The following is a 13,275-nucleotide window of genomic DNA, read 5'->3' on the forward strand; positions in this document are numbered from 1 at the left end:
TGCCCGCCTCCCACATGGGAGGTCCCAAGTTTAGTTCCCAGTGTCACCTAAAGAAAAAACAAAACAAAACACAGAATGTGCAGATAATGAGCAAAAAAACAAGTGCAAACAACCATCAAAAGCAGACGATGGAGCCAATATGGGTGGGGGAGGGGAGAGTAATAGAACTGATGATCAATTAGGAACTAGAGAGTAATAAAGACAGAAGTCAAGAACTTCCAGGGAGCAGATGTGGTTCAAGCGGTTGAATGACCTGTTTCCCACATGGAAGTTCCCAGTTTCCAGTGCCTCCTAAAAACAAACAACAACAACAACAACAAACAAACAAAATGATGAAACCAACTAAGGGGAGCCAATGTGGATCAGTGGTTGAGTGCTAGCTTCCCACACCAGAGGTTCCTGGGTTTAATCTCTGGCCCTGGTACCTCAAAAAAAAAAAAAAACTTCCAGATTTTTGGCTTGAGTTTCTGGGTGGATAGTGATGCATTTTATTAAAATACAAAACCCCAATAGAGGGAAAGGTTTGTAAGGGAAAATGATTACTTCACTTTTGGGAAAATAGAATTTTTCAAAGAAAAGGCAATGGATATCTGCTCTTGTTTGTTTTCATTTTGTTTTGTTTTGTTGCTTTTGCTTTTGGTTGCCCAGCATCTATTTGCCATTTCTTATAGCATTCCAGTTTTTCCCTTTGAGAACTTACTTCTTCAATAGTCAAAGTCCACTAACACTGTAATCAAGAACCCTGCCTCCACTGGTTAAGAAAGATGTGTGTGACCCAAGATTGGCTAATCAACTGCTGTTTACTGGAATGTGAATCTTGAACAGAGACTGAAATGGAGTAGAGTTCCTGCTATAAGATAATTATAGTGGTTTCTGCTCTTAGATTCAAAATGTGTCTGTTTTCTAACTGGTTCCAATCCCAATACTTTGACCAAATTCTGTGAACCAGGATATCCTGTGCATAAATCCCCCTTAGTTAAGTTAGCCATATTATTTTCTAGGTAACATGACATCCATGGTTGGCCAAAACAATTGATTTAGAAAAGATGGTAATTGAAGACATGGGGTGGATGTGATTGCCTAGGAAACATATAGAATGAGTTGAGAAGCAGACCTAGGAGAGAGATTTAAGGAATAGTAACTCCTCTTCAGGCAGTTGAAGAGCAGCCAGGAGAGGAAAGAAGGAACAGTCAAAGTGGTAACAGGAAAATCAAGAGTGTGATGGCATGAAAGCCCAAGAAAGCTATAGCAATAATAATAAAAATGTAAGTAAAAAATTTTAAAGGGTGCTTATTATGTCATTGTCTATAATAGGAGAGCATAGAAAAAAAATAAATACTCAACTTAAATAGAGGATAGCCTAATTATGGTATGCCATGCCAGTCACTGAAAATTATGTTGTAAGGAAAATATTTAACAGTATGCTTATAGGTATATTAGCCAGTGTTGTCCAGAGATACAGAACCAATATGTATACACATATTTATACATATATAAATAATGCAAGGGTTTTTAACCTTTTTTGTTCCACAGACCCCTTTGCCAGTCAGGAGAAAACCACAGACCCCTTACTAAGTCCACACTATACTGTGTATTATTTAATAAATATATCATACCTGCACCAAAACGTCCCCACGAGAATGTTTTTTTTAATTTCAATTCAAGCTCACGGACCTCTTGTTAAGAACCCCTTATATATATATATATGAGAGAGAGAGAACAGAGAGAGACAGAGAGATGGAGAGAGATTATAAGGCTTTGTCTTACAAAACTGTGGGGGTCGACAAGTCCAGATTCTGCAGGATAGACTGCAAGTAGGAAATTCCAATAAAGGTGACCTTGAAGTCCTAAATCTGAATTCTGCAGGGAATCTGGCTGGCTGTAAATTCTAACAAGAGTCAATGCCTTTGTTGAAATCCTCTTTTCTGGCTTTAAAACTTCAATTTATTGGATGAGGAGATTCCCTGCATTGCTGAGGGCAATCTCCTTTGCTGATTATAGATACAATCAAATGGTTCTAAGTGCAATCAACTGCTTATAGAGGCAAATCCTGTCCATTAAATACCCTCACAGTTAACAAGCAGGCCAGTGTTTGACTAAACAAGTGGGCACCATAACCTAGCCAAGCTGACACATGAAATGACCCATTACACTCAGTAAACACCATGTAAGTGTTACTCTTACTCTTGAAAGTTCTCCATAGTTCTCAAACAGACAAGGAAAGTTAAGTTGATTTTCCCTTGGGAGATAGTCTTCTGATAAATACAAATAATGATCTTACTAAAAATTAAAATACACAATTTATTTCTACAGTGTCACCTTTAGTAGAATCCATAAAACAAGAATTTGTGAAGTACTTATTATGTGTTTACCATTGTGCGATAATTCCTGAAGGACATTAAGAAATGCAACATAAAGTCTCTTTGCTTATAAAGAAATGGTAAAAATACTTATATATGATTAAAGAATTGAAGTTGTAGCTTGAAAAATGATTAAGAATTTGCCAGATGGAAATGAAGTAACAGGATATTTCCAGGAGAGGGAACCACTTGTTCAAAGACCCAAGAAGAGCGAGATCATGACAGAGTCAGGAAAATGTAATTAATTTTTGTATGCCTGGATCCTAGGGGACAGATAAGGGAGTACCTACAAATGGATGTGCTAGTTTATGTCCCTAGAGAAGTAGACAGTAAGATAGAATTGATTAGGCATGCAAAAGAGTCACCAGGGAAAACTGGTGAAGATAAAGGAGAGAGAGCCAGAGAAGGTGGGGAGAGTCTTCAGATCACAGTGCATGCCTGACCCCTATGAAGGAGAGGGGGGTGGAAGGAGGATTGGGTAGGAAGGGTCTCAGAATGCAGCTCTAAGAAAGTCTAAGCCTGGCCAATAGGAAGTCTTTGAGTTTCCCCTGAAGGGAAACTTAGACAAGGGAGGTTAGGGGGAATAACTATCACTGCAGTTCTTCTCAGGTCCACAACTGGTACTCATCCTCTCCTTCCTCGACTATCCATTTTAAATCCCCCTTCCCTCAGCTATCACCTCAGCAAATCTTGATCACTTACCCAAACCTTCGTTCTGAGGAGTCTTGAGCCCTTAGCAACCATACTCTTTTCAGGCCAGTGTTACTCTATGTCTCCATTCACAATTACCATGGAGCAGAATCTGGGGTCCAAATATATTTCTCTTTGCCTATTGTGTAAAAACAGACCTACCTCCTCCTGCTAATCAAGATTATTACCCATGTCATGACAGTGACTCCTTTTCTTGCCTGCTGGTCCCAGGAACTAAGAGTTCAAAGTGTTCTAGTGGTAGCCATATATCGTAGTTCATTAAGACCCTTCCAACCGCAGCTACCACAAGAATGAATACCACTCTCAGCAACCAGACTGCCGACATTCCAAAAAATGTTGACATCATGCTGATGGGATGCACAGTTATTATAAAGGGCCCCAGAGGAACACTGCAGAGGGACTTCAATCATATCAATATAGAACTCATTCTACTCATTCTACTTGGATTGACAAATGGTGGGGAAATAGAAAGGAACTGGCTACAGTTTGCACTACCTGTAGTCACATACAGAACATTATTAAGGGTGTTTCACTGGGCTTCTGTTACAATATGAGGTCTGTGTATGCTCATTTCCCCATCAATGTTGTTACTCAGGAGAATGGGTTTCTGGTTGAAATCCAAAATTTCTTGGGTGGAAAACATATTCACAGGGTTTGGATGAGGGCTGGTGTTGCTTGTTCATTATCTCAAGCCCAGAAAGATGAGTTAACTCTTGAAGGAAACGATATTGAACTTTTATCAAATTCAGCTGCTTTGATTCAACAAGCCACAACAGTTTAACACAAGGATATAAAAAAAATTTTGGATGGTATCATGTCTCTGAAAAAGGAACAGTTCAGCAGGCTGATGAATAAAATCTAAGAGTTGTGCAGCAGTGGGAACAACAAGATGCCAGACCTATTTGTGATATGTTAAAGATGCAATAAAATTCATCTTTCACTTGAAAAAAAAGACCCTTCCAGTGTCGCCCTGGAAGAGTGCACACATTTTGGAGACCAGAGCCTCCAACCCTACAGAACCCAGATTTGTGGAAATGGGGAGCACAAAATTCCCTTCCACCCCTTGTTTCAGGACCCATGTATTCTTCCTACTGAGGCCACAGCATCTGTAGTAGATTGAATCATGTCCCCCAAAAAGACATGTTCAAGTCCTAACTCCTGGTCCTGTGGTTGTGAAATCATTTGTAAATAAGACCTTCAAAGAGCATATTTGGATGAGGTCAAACTGAATTAAGGTGGATCTTAATCCAAAATGGCTGGACTTCTTATAAGTACAAGAAATTGAATGTGAAGGTAGGAACTAGAAGAGGAGCCAGAAAAAGACAGACAATCATGTGACAGAGGATTGCCAGAAAACCATCACCAGAATGCTCTAGACTTTGGAGAAAGCATGGTCTTGCCAACACCTTGATTTAGGTCTTATATCTTCCAAACCTGTGAGCCGATAAATTCCTGATGTTTAAGCCATCCAGTGTGAGGCATTTTTTTTTAATTTTTTATTCATTTTTTTAAAAAATATTACATTCAAAAAATATGAAGTCTCACTCAACCCCACCGCCCCCCCCCCCCCCCCCACAGCAACACCCTCTCCCATCATCATGACACATCCACTGCACCTGGCAAGTACATCTCTGGGCATCGCCGCACCCCATAGTCAACGGTCCGCATCATAGCCCACACTCTCCCACGTTCCATCCAGTGGGCCTGGGGGGATCTACAATGTCCCATAGTTGTCCGTGAAGCACCCCCCAGGACAACTCCAAGTCCTGAAAACGCCTCCCCATCTCATCTCTTCCTCCCATTCCCCGCACCCAGCAGCCACCATGGCCACCCTTCCCACACCAATGCCACATTTTCTCTGTGGACATTGGATTGGTTGTGTCCATTGCACATCTATGTCAAGTCGGGGCTTAGATTCCACATGGATACTGGATGCAATCCTCCTGCTTTCAGTTGTAGGCACTCTAGGCTCCATGGTGTGGTGGTTGACCTTCTTCAACTCCATGTTAGCTGAGTGGGGTAAGTCCAATAAATCAGAGTGTAGGAGCTGAAGTCTGTTGAGGCTCAGGGCCTGGCTATCATATTGTCAGTCCAGAGATTAGTGTGAGGCATTTGTGATAGCAGTCCTGGCAAACTAAGACAGAAACAGAAAAAGGTCTCTGATGTAATGTAAGTAATGCATCCTATAGGATGGAACCCCTTCTTTTCAGAGTATGCAGAGTACTTCCTCTGACATGGTATTTCGGCTATTTCTATGAATGCCATTCCAGGACTCCTTGAGGCTGGCTGCTTCTGGATGATATGTGATATGACCAGTGTATTTCATGGTCATGGGCCCACTCCAGCCCTGCCTTTGCTGTTAAGTGGGTTCCCTAACAGATGCTATGTTGTGTGAGTTTCCATACCTTTGGATAAGACATTCCACAAGAATTTGGATAATGGTGTTAGCAAGATTCTGCAGGGAGAAAAGGCAATCTCATACCGAGAATAAACTGTCCTATGTAGTCAATTTGCCACCAAGTGCTGACAGAGTTCCTCAAAGAATATTACCCTAGAGTATTCAGCAGTGGCTAAACCATATATCTGAAGCCTTATTAATCTGCTCTAGCAACGTCATGTCCAGTACAGCAGCTGCAATTGAGGTACTACTTAGTTGAGCGTGTAGTGGTCTGCAGTCACATTTCAGGATCCACTTAGTTTCTGCAGGACCCAGACAGACAAATTAAATGGGGATGTGATAGGAATGACTATCCCTGAATGATGTCAGTAATCTCTACCATCTCCTCCCAACCGCAGAATGAGATGTTGTTTTTTATAACTATCTTGGTCAGAGTGGGGTAGCAGTTCCACAAATTTCCGTTTAGCCTTCCCCACTATGCGAGTTGTTACCCCACAGGCCAAGGACCCAAAGTGGGGGGTACCCCAACTGCTAAATATATCCATTCCAATTATGCACACAGGGAATGGGCAAACCACCACAGGGTTAGCGTGTAAACCCAGTGGGATCTGTGAGCTGGGTTTTAGCAAGACACAATTTATTACCTGGTCCCATCCAAACAAGTGGCTGCCATGTTGACACTTAAAGTTTCCTGGTGTCAATATCTACACAGTTTTGTGTTCAATAGTCCTCAGAATGACTGGGTATCCTCCTTTCCCCCATGTACAGTACTTAGTAAATAGTCACAGGTCCCTTTGTGGAAGAACTGGAGGAATCATTGCAGTATATGCTTGGCACAATATTACCTGTTTCTTCTACTATGAACAGAGCCACCTCTTCAGCCAGTATGTTTCACTTCCAAAAATTAGTCGCTCAAACTCATGAACTGAGTTTTATTTATTAGGATAGTTGCTTCTATCAGTTCCTTGTGCCTCCATTCTTGCTTTTTTCTGGTTGTAGATGTTAAACAGCACCCTCATAAGTTACTTACCTATTTCATTGATAGGCATGCCCTGTTTTATTATCCATAACCATAACTCTGCAGGTCAAGCCCCTCAGCTGCCCATCTATCCTTGCTGGCCTATTGACAACTACAGTCTCTTGGGTTTTAGCATTTAAGCATTGCCACGTGATCCCTGTTACCTCGTGGGGAGGGATAATATTTATTCCAAGTCTATAAACAAGCCCAGCTCTGTGACCACTTATCTGTCCTTTAGTCAACTGTGACCTACAAAGGAGAGTTACCGCTAAACTTTATAATGCTGCTGGTGCCCCTCTCACCAGTGTTCCTGATGGTTGTGATATATGTCCTCTGAGTGCTCTCATGTCTTCTGCCTCAGATAGCATATCCACTCCAGCATACCATTTGCCTGGGCCTTTTTATCCCTTCCTCTACTAGCTAAAAAGGCAACTCAGGTGTTTCCACTTTGCTTCGTTTTGAACATTGTTTTCTCCAGATCTCTAAAAGCCACCTTAGAGAGAGTGTTTCTCATCTTTTGGAATCCTTGCCAGGGTGTTAACTTCCATATCTCAAGAAAGTGCCCTCAAATCAATGAATAAATTCTGTGTATGATCTTATATTCTGACCTCCTTAATCAAGCACTCCGAAAATCTAATCATGGGACTACTCGGCTGGTTTCTGCTGGCACAGGCCAGCTAGTTTTTGCAGCAACTTTGGAGCCTAATTTATTTTTTCCCTTTTCAGGCCTCGCATGTCTCTGGCTGAGTTATGCTAGGATGTAACACCATTATCAGTCAGGCAGCCAGTGGAGGAAGTGGGAGTAGCTCCCGAGGGGGCATCTACTGCCTCCTGAGAAAGAGATATCTGCCAGGGCTTCTAGCACAAGGGAAGAGATTCTTACTAGGGAAGGATAGACTGTCTGAAAAAAATCTGAGAGTTCAGGAGGGCCTACAGAACCATCGTCCTCTGGGGCATCCATCCAGATGTCTCTATCCTCGTTTTTCAGGGCCCCATGTTATACCAAACAAGGCCCTGCTCTTAGCATAACAGATCTTCTTTGGCTGAGTATTTAAATGTCTCTAGAGCTCTGGGACTCCTACTATTTTAACTCAATTTGCTGTTCAGCTAGGTCAGCTCTTTATCTGCAGGAGATTAGGTCTTCTTTGTAAAGTACCAAAGAAGCCCTGGGACTCTCCCACTTAGCCTTTAATCATTAGTGGCCCCCAATTTCTCAGTATCCTTCCTCAGGACAGCAGTACAATTTAACAGTAAGCAACAAATTCTGCTGTCCTTGGAAGCACTCTCCCTGCCCCCATTTCTTTCAAATGTATGAATCATTGCATCTGAAAGTTATTCCCCTCCACTGGGATGTTTTCCCAGATTACCAAAGGTAGAACCTTTAGCAATTGGATTGTCACCTTGTGCCAGGGGCTACCAATGGCTCATGTACCACTCAGGAAGGCATCCTCTTGGCATGCAGGCAGTGATTGAGCCAGTTCCCAAACCCAATCTTCCCACCTGTTTCTTCATATCCTTTCTGGAACCACCTTTGTTATTTTGAATCCTCCAGGAAAAAAATTTCAAATATGAGATTAGATCCACAAGAGATTTACTAAGGAAAATGGCAATGAAGGATAAAGGGTAGGAGTCAGAGAATGCAAGGAGAGACTATGATGCAGGCAAAGGGGAAGTAAGGATTATACAGGAAGGGTCACAGGTGCAGTGCAGCCCTAAGAAAGTCTCAGCCAGGGACAATCCAGAGGAGTCCTCAAGTGAAAGTCATCTGCTAAAGGAACCCCATGTCTAATAAGAACGGACAGCATTAGAATCCCTGTCATACTCGGACACAGGCTAGGAAAAGCCTCCAGGAAGCATGGCCTCAGTGTAAACACAAGAGTGACTCCAGAAGGACAGCATCTAGGGGCCATCATTCAAATATGCTCCCTGCAGTAGGAAATCTGAGAGATTTATTTTCATGACTGCAAATGAGGTGTAGCTGCAAATGAAGCCAGAAAAGGAGGCAAAGTTCAGATGATAAATTGCCTTGATAATGCTGCAAAGTTTAGAATTTATCCTGTTGGTGCTGCAGTGTAAGAAAGGGGTTGGGAAAAGAAAAGTTTCAAGAGGTCACTGTGAGATAAGATTGAACAGGATAAACAGGAAATGAGGGGAAATTAGACTTGAGAAGAAGAGAGAACTTTTACTCCCAGGTTACTCTCTTGGGAAAGACATTATATATGTTGCATGAAGTTAATATATTTGGGGCAAGATGAATTGTAATCCATCCCTCACTATCAGGAGAAAAATTGCCTTCCCTTCCCAGTCACCAAGACTTAAAACTTTGCTATTGTGTCTGACTCCATCTATCATTATTAAATACCTACATGAATAAAACATCATCTCTGCCTTCCAGGGGCTTGTTCCCTTCGTATGGTAATAATAGAACCCATCACTATTTCCCAAATCTTACTATTGGATCCATATTAACAGGAAGAATCTAAATTAATATTCAGAATAGATTGATTTTTAGAAGAAAACTGAAGTAAGTAAAGTGCATTTGCACTTAGGTAAATTCAGGAAGAAAACAGCCAATGCCATTGTTGTTGGAGAGCCTGTAGTGGAACAGAAGCGCTCACCAATTCATCTGCTGCTCATGATGGCAGCACTCATTCCCTGCCCTTCAGACCAGGAGACCTCTAGGCAGATTCCTGGGCTGACTCCTGGGCTGATTTCTAGGCTGAGAAAAATCTCCACATTCCTCTTACCTTATAACGTAAGAGAATAACTGTCATTTTTACTATTAAAGTTCAGTGATTGTTGTAGATACCATTAAAATTATAGGCAATTAACATAATGACTAATTAGGCGAAAACTAGTGTATTCCAAAGTTGATATGAATAATAGCATTGGCTTAACTTAAAAAGTTAATAAACTCTCAAAGTTTCCTCAACTGCCATAATGTCTTAAAAGATAATAAATGGTTTGAGGTGCTTTTTTTGGAGATTAAAGAAAAAGAATATGATTTTTCATTATGACAAGGGTAATGTTTTCAATATTCATATTAAAATAACACATCTAATGAAGATATTTCTTCATTAGATGATTATTTCTAAAAGTATCAGTTACTTACACTTTAACCATTTATCTGTAACTACCTTACAAGCCCCTTACAGGGAGAAACAAGGTATTACCTTTGTATACCTTCTGTTCTCTAGCCAATGGCCTACACACAGTAGATATTTAATAATGATGATGTTTTACTCTTGTATGGTAGAAACTGGGAAAATAAAATTGACAAATAAAATAGTAAGGTTAGAGGACTTTAGACAAGAAGACAATAGACATTACCTATTCCCTAACAAAAATACTTATTTTTATGACCTCATAAAGTCTATTGCATTCATTTGTTTTAGGTAATTCCTAAATCTGCTCTTACAAAATACCAGAGTTATAAGAGGTATTGGGCTGCTGGAGTGAGATAATGGTAGTCTCATCCCAATTAACATAATAATTTAATTTAATCACATAATTTCCTCACTTTAAGATTTCCTGCCATAAATTCATCTCAAATATTTTGTGACTGTAAATCCACTAAAATTACATAAAATGTTTGTCTCTCACCATAACATTTGAAAGCAGTTAGATAAATTTACACCAAATTCAGGAGGTATAGCTGCATTCTGGATACACCAGTAATTTGAATAGGAAAAATTTAGCATAAAGAGTGTTAGATTAAGAGAAAAGGGATGAAAGAGAACTCTAAGGAACACAGAAATAATATACAGATAGTAGCTACTACTTTCTCTGAGACTCAGGAACAGTGGACAGGGAAGGAACTATGAATATAAAAGAGCCCTGCACCTTAACTCAGACTATATTCATATCTTATTGGAGAGGGTATGGTTGTCACAGGAACACACTGTCTGCCAACAGCATAGAAACTTGCTAGAAGGTACGTGCCAGATGTGGTTCAAAGAAGTGGCTCACATGGTGGCCAAGACACTCCCCAGAGGGGAAAAGAGGGCTGAGATTGGTTTGCAATGGCTTCTGCGGTGAAAGCCACTAGATCTCCCACATGTCAATCTACAGGCAACGTCATGCAAGGAAATAGCATATGCAACTAGCAAGAAAAGCCTCTTCTTCTTGCTAGGACCTTGAAGTGTCCTTTCAGTGCCATTTATTGTCAAAGCCTTATGTTGCTCCAGTTGGCAATGGAAAGATGTTTACAGGGACCAGTTCCAAGATCACAGGCAAACTTGATAGGTTGCCACTGAGATGCAATAAATTGACAGATGGCACAGTTTGGGAAGGTGTTTTTTAAAATGGGAGGTACAAATTTCACATGGGGACTTAGAGGGAAGCATCTTGAAGAGAAAGACAGTTGTCCTTCAGAGCAACTGAGTGTAACATACAATCAAAGAACTCTGTCCTGGTACGGTGTGTAGAGATGCCAGCAATGGTATCTGCTATGAACTTCAATTTAGAAGTCACAAGGACAGAGGCTCTGAAATGAGAAACTGACTTACAAAATTGGTGCTTTTCAAGTAAGCAACTCCATATAGACTGCCCCAGGGCAAAGAGCAGATAAAATTTAGCTACTTAATGATGATTAATGACTATCACCAGCAACATTAGATAATCAAACTAGTGATTCCAAAACCCCAGGAAAAGACAATGACAGATTGGTAGTTTTGGGAGTCAGGAACTATTTAGGGCTGGGGACTGAGGATGAACAGAAAAGCACTGGATGAAACATGTACTTCTCACCTGATTTTATTTTTCATATTTATTTTCTGGTAATACATATTTTAGCTCATATTTTAGAATTACGTACATCAATATTCCATAGCATTCTAAGAATTATACCATAACACATGTGCTCTACTATCTGAGCAAATTTAAGACTGTCTCTTCAAAAATTAGTATTAGAGGGAACAGATTTGGCTCAACTGATAGAGCATCTGCCTACCACATGGGAGGTTCAGGGTTCAAACCCAGGGCCTCCTGACCCATGTGGTAAGCTGGCCCACACACAGTGCTAATGTGCACAAGGAGTGCCGTGCCACACAGGGGTGTCCCCCACATAGGGGAGCCCCACTCACAAGGAATGCACTCCCTATGGAGAGTTGCCCCACATGAAAAATGTGCAGCCTGCCCAGGAGTGGCACCGCAAACACGGAGAGGTGACACAGCAAGATGACACAACGAAAACAGACACAAATTACTGGTGCTGCTGACAAGAATACAAGCAGACATAGAAGAACACATGGTGAATGGACTCAGAGAGCAGACAACTTGGGGCGGGGGCAGGGAAGGGGAGAGAAATAAATAAATCTTTTAAAAAAAAATTAGTCTTAAAGGTGGGATAGGCCAATCTCTTCCAACCGACCAAGTCGTACTCTGAAAAGGATGAGAAAACTAGGCTTAAATCAAAACACAAACTCCAACAATGTGAAACACATGATAAAATTAATTTTAATCTAAGCTGCAAGTCATATCAAACTGTAGTGGACTTCCCGTTGACCAAGACCGAAATAAGAGACACTTTAGGGATCGGTTCCCCCACATAATCTTTAAACAACTAGCAAACACTGGCAGAAACATCTCCCTCAGAGCTCTGAAAAACAGGTAAAGGGTCACAGTAACTGGACAAGTGCAAAATAAAGAAAATGCAACTTCAAAATTATAGGAAAAGCTTGTGGTGCCCTTTTGTTTCCTTTCCAATCCTTCCCCAACTCAATGTAGACAGAGAGTCTGAACTCTCAGCATGGGTCCCTGGCCCTATTCTACAGGGAGCAGAGCAATCACTATGCACATACTGGAGTACAAGTATTTTTGTGATGAACTTTTTTGTGGCGGTCTGAAGGCCTGACTGAACCAGCACACTTGTCTCTGGCTCGCCATCCCAGAACTTGCCCTGCATGCAGAAGCAGCTTGCACACAGCTAAATCAGTATAAGAAACAAGCAAATCAAAGCAGCCTGGGGCAAAGGGTTACTAGCTTTAAGACATACAATAAAGGACCCTGGAGGGAAGGAAAGTCTATTTCACAGGGAGAAGAGAGGGCATTCAGAGCCCTGTAAACAAGGGAGTTCCTAAGGATATGGTTTAAGGCCAGGACTAGATGCATATTCAGAAAAGACCAGAGAGGACCCTGTGCTTTTGCCTCAGGCTGGTCTTCTTGGTAGGAGAGCTAATCTCTGGAACAGGGACCAGCCAACACAGAGCAAATTTTAAAAGAGTATATAAAGTATTTTTTGTGTTAGTTTGTTTTTGTTAGCTTTTGGCACTCAAGGAAATCTCTGTCATATCACTAACTGGATACAAACTTAAGGAACAGACAGTTCAGGTACTGAATTTCAGCATTAACACATTAAGATATTTAATGTAGGGAGGGAGGAGTAGAATAAATGGAACACAGGACATTTTCCACGTGATGGAATTGTTCTACATGATCCTGCAAGGATGGATACAGACCACATCAAATTTCATCAAAATCTATAAAAGTGTACAGTCCAAAATGTAAACCATGATATAAATCATTGACCATGGTTAGTGGCAATGTTTCAATATTTGTACATCAATTGTAATAAATTTACCATCCACATGTAAAATGTTATTAATAGGGGAAAGGGGAAAAGGAGAGGACATTGGGTATATGGGAATCACCTATATTCTGTAAGTGACTTTTCTGTAAACTAAGGCTTCTTTGAAAAGAATTTGAAAAAAATAAGATACTGGGTAAATAAATGGAAGCAAACATCACTGTACAGACAAAACAACAGATCTAACAGTGATGAAAAACAT

General features: G+C 40.8%; 1 long non-coding RNA gene and 1 pseudogene across 1 annotated transcript in view; one reads left to right on the forward strand and one right to left on the reverse strand.

The window, feature by feature from the left end:
- The window catches only part of LOC139439217 (uncharacterized), a 70,933-nt gene that overhangs the window by 12,624 nt on the left and 45,034 nt on the right, over positions 1-13,275 (reverse strand). The gene's annotated exons all lie outside the window — the stretch shown is intronic.
- LOC105747518 (large ribosomal subunit protein uL6-like) lies at positions 3,362-4,006 on the forward strand (annotated as a pseudogene).

This window comes from Dasypus novemcinctus, chromosome 1 (genome assembly GCF_030445035.2).
Source record: "Dasypus novemcinctus isolate mDasNov1 chromosome 1, mDasNov1.1.hap2, whole genome shotgun sequence".
Taxonomy (NCBI): domain Eukaryota; kingdom Metazoa; phylum Chordata; class Mammalia; order Cingulata; family Dasypodidae; genus Dasypus; species Dasypus novemcinctus.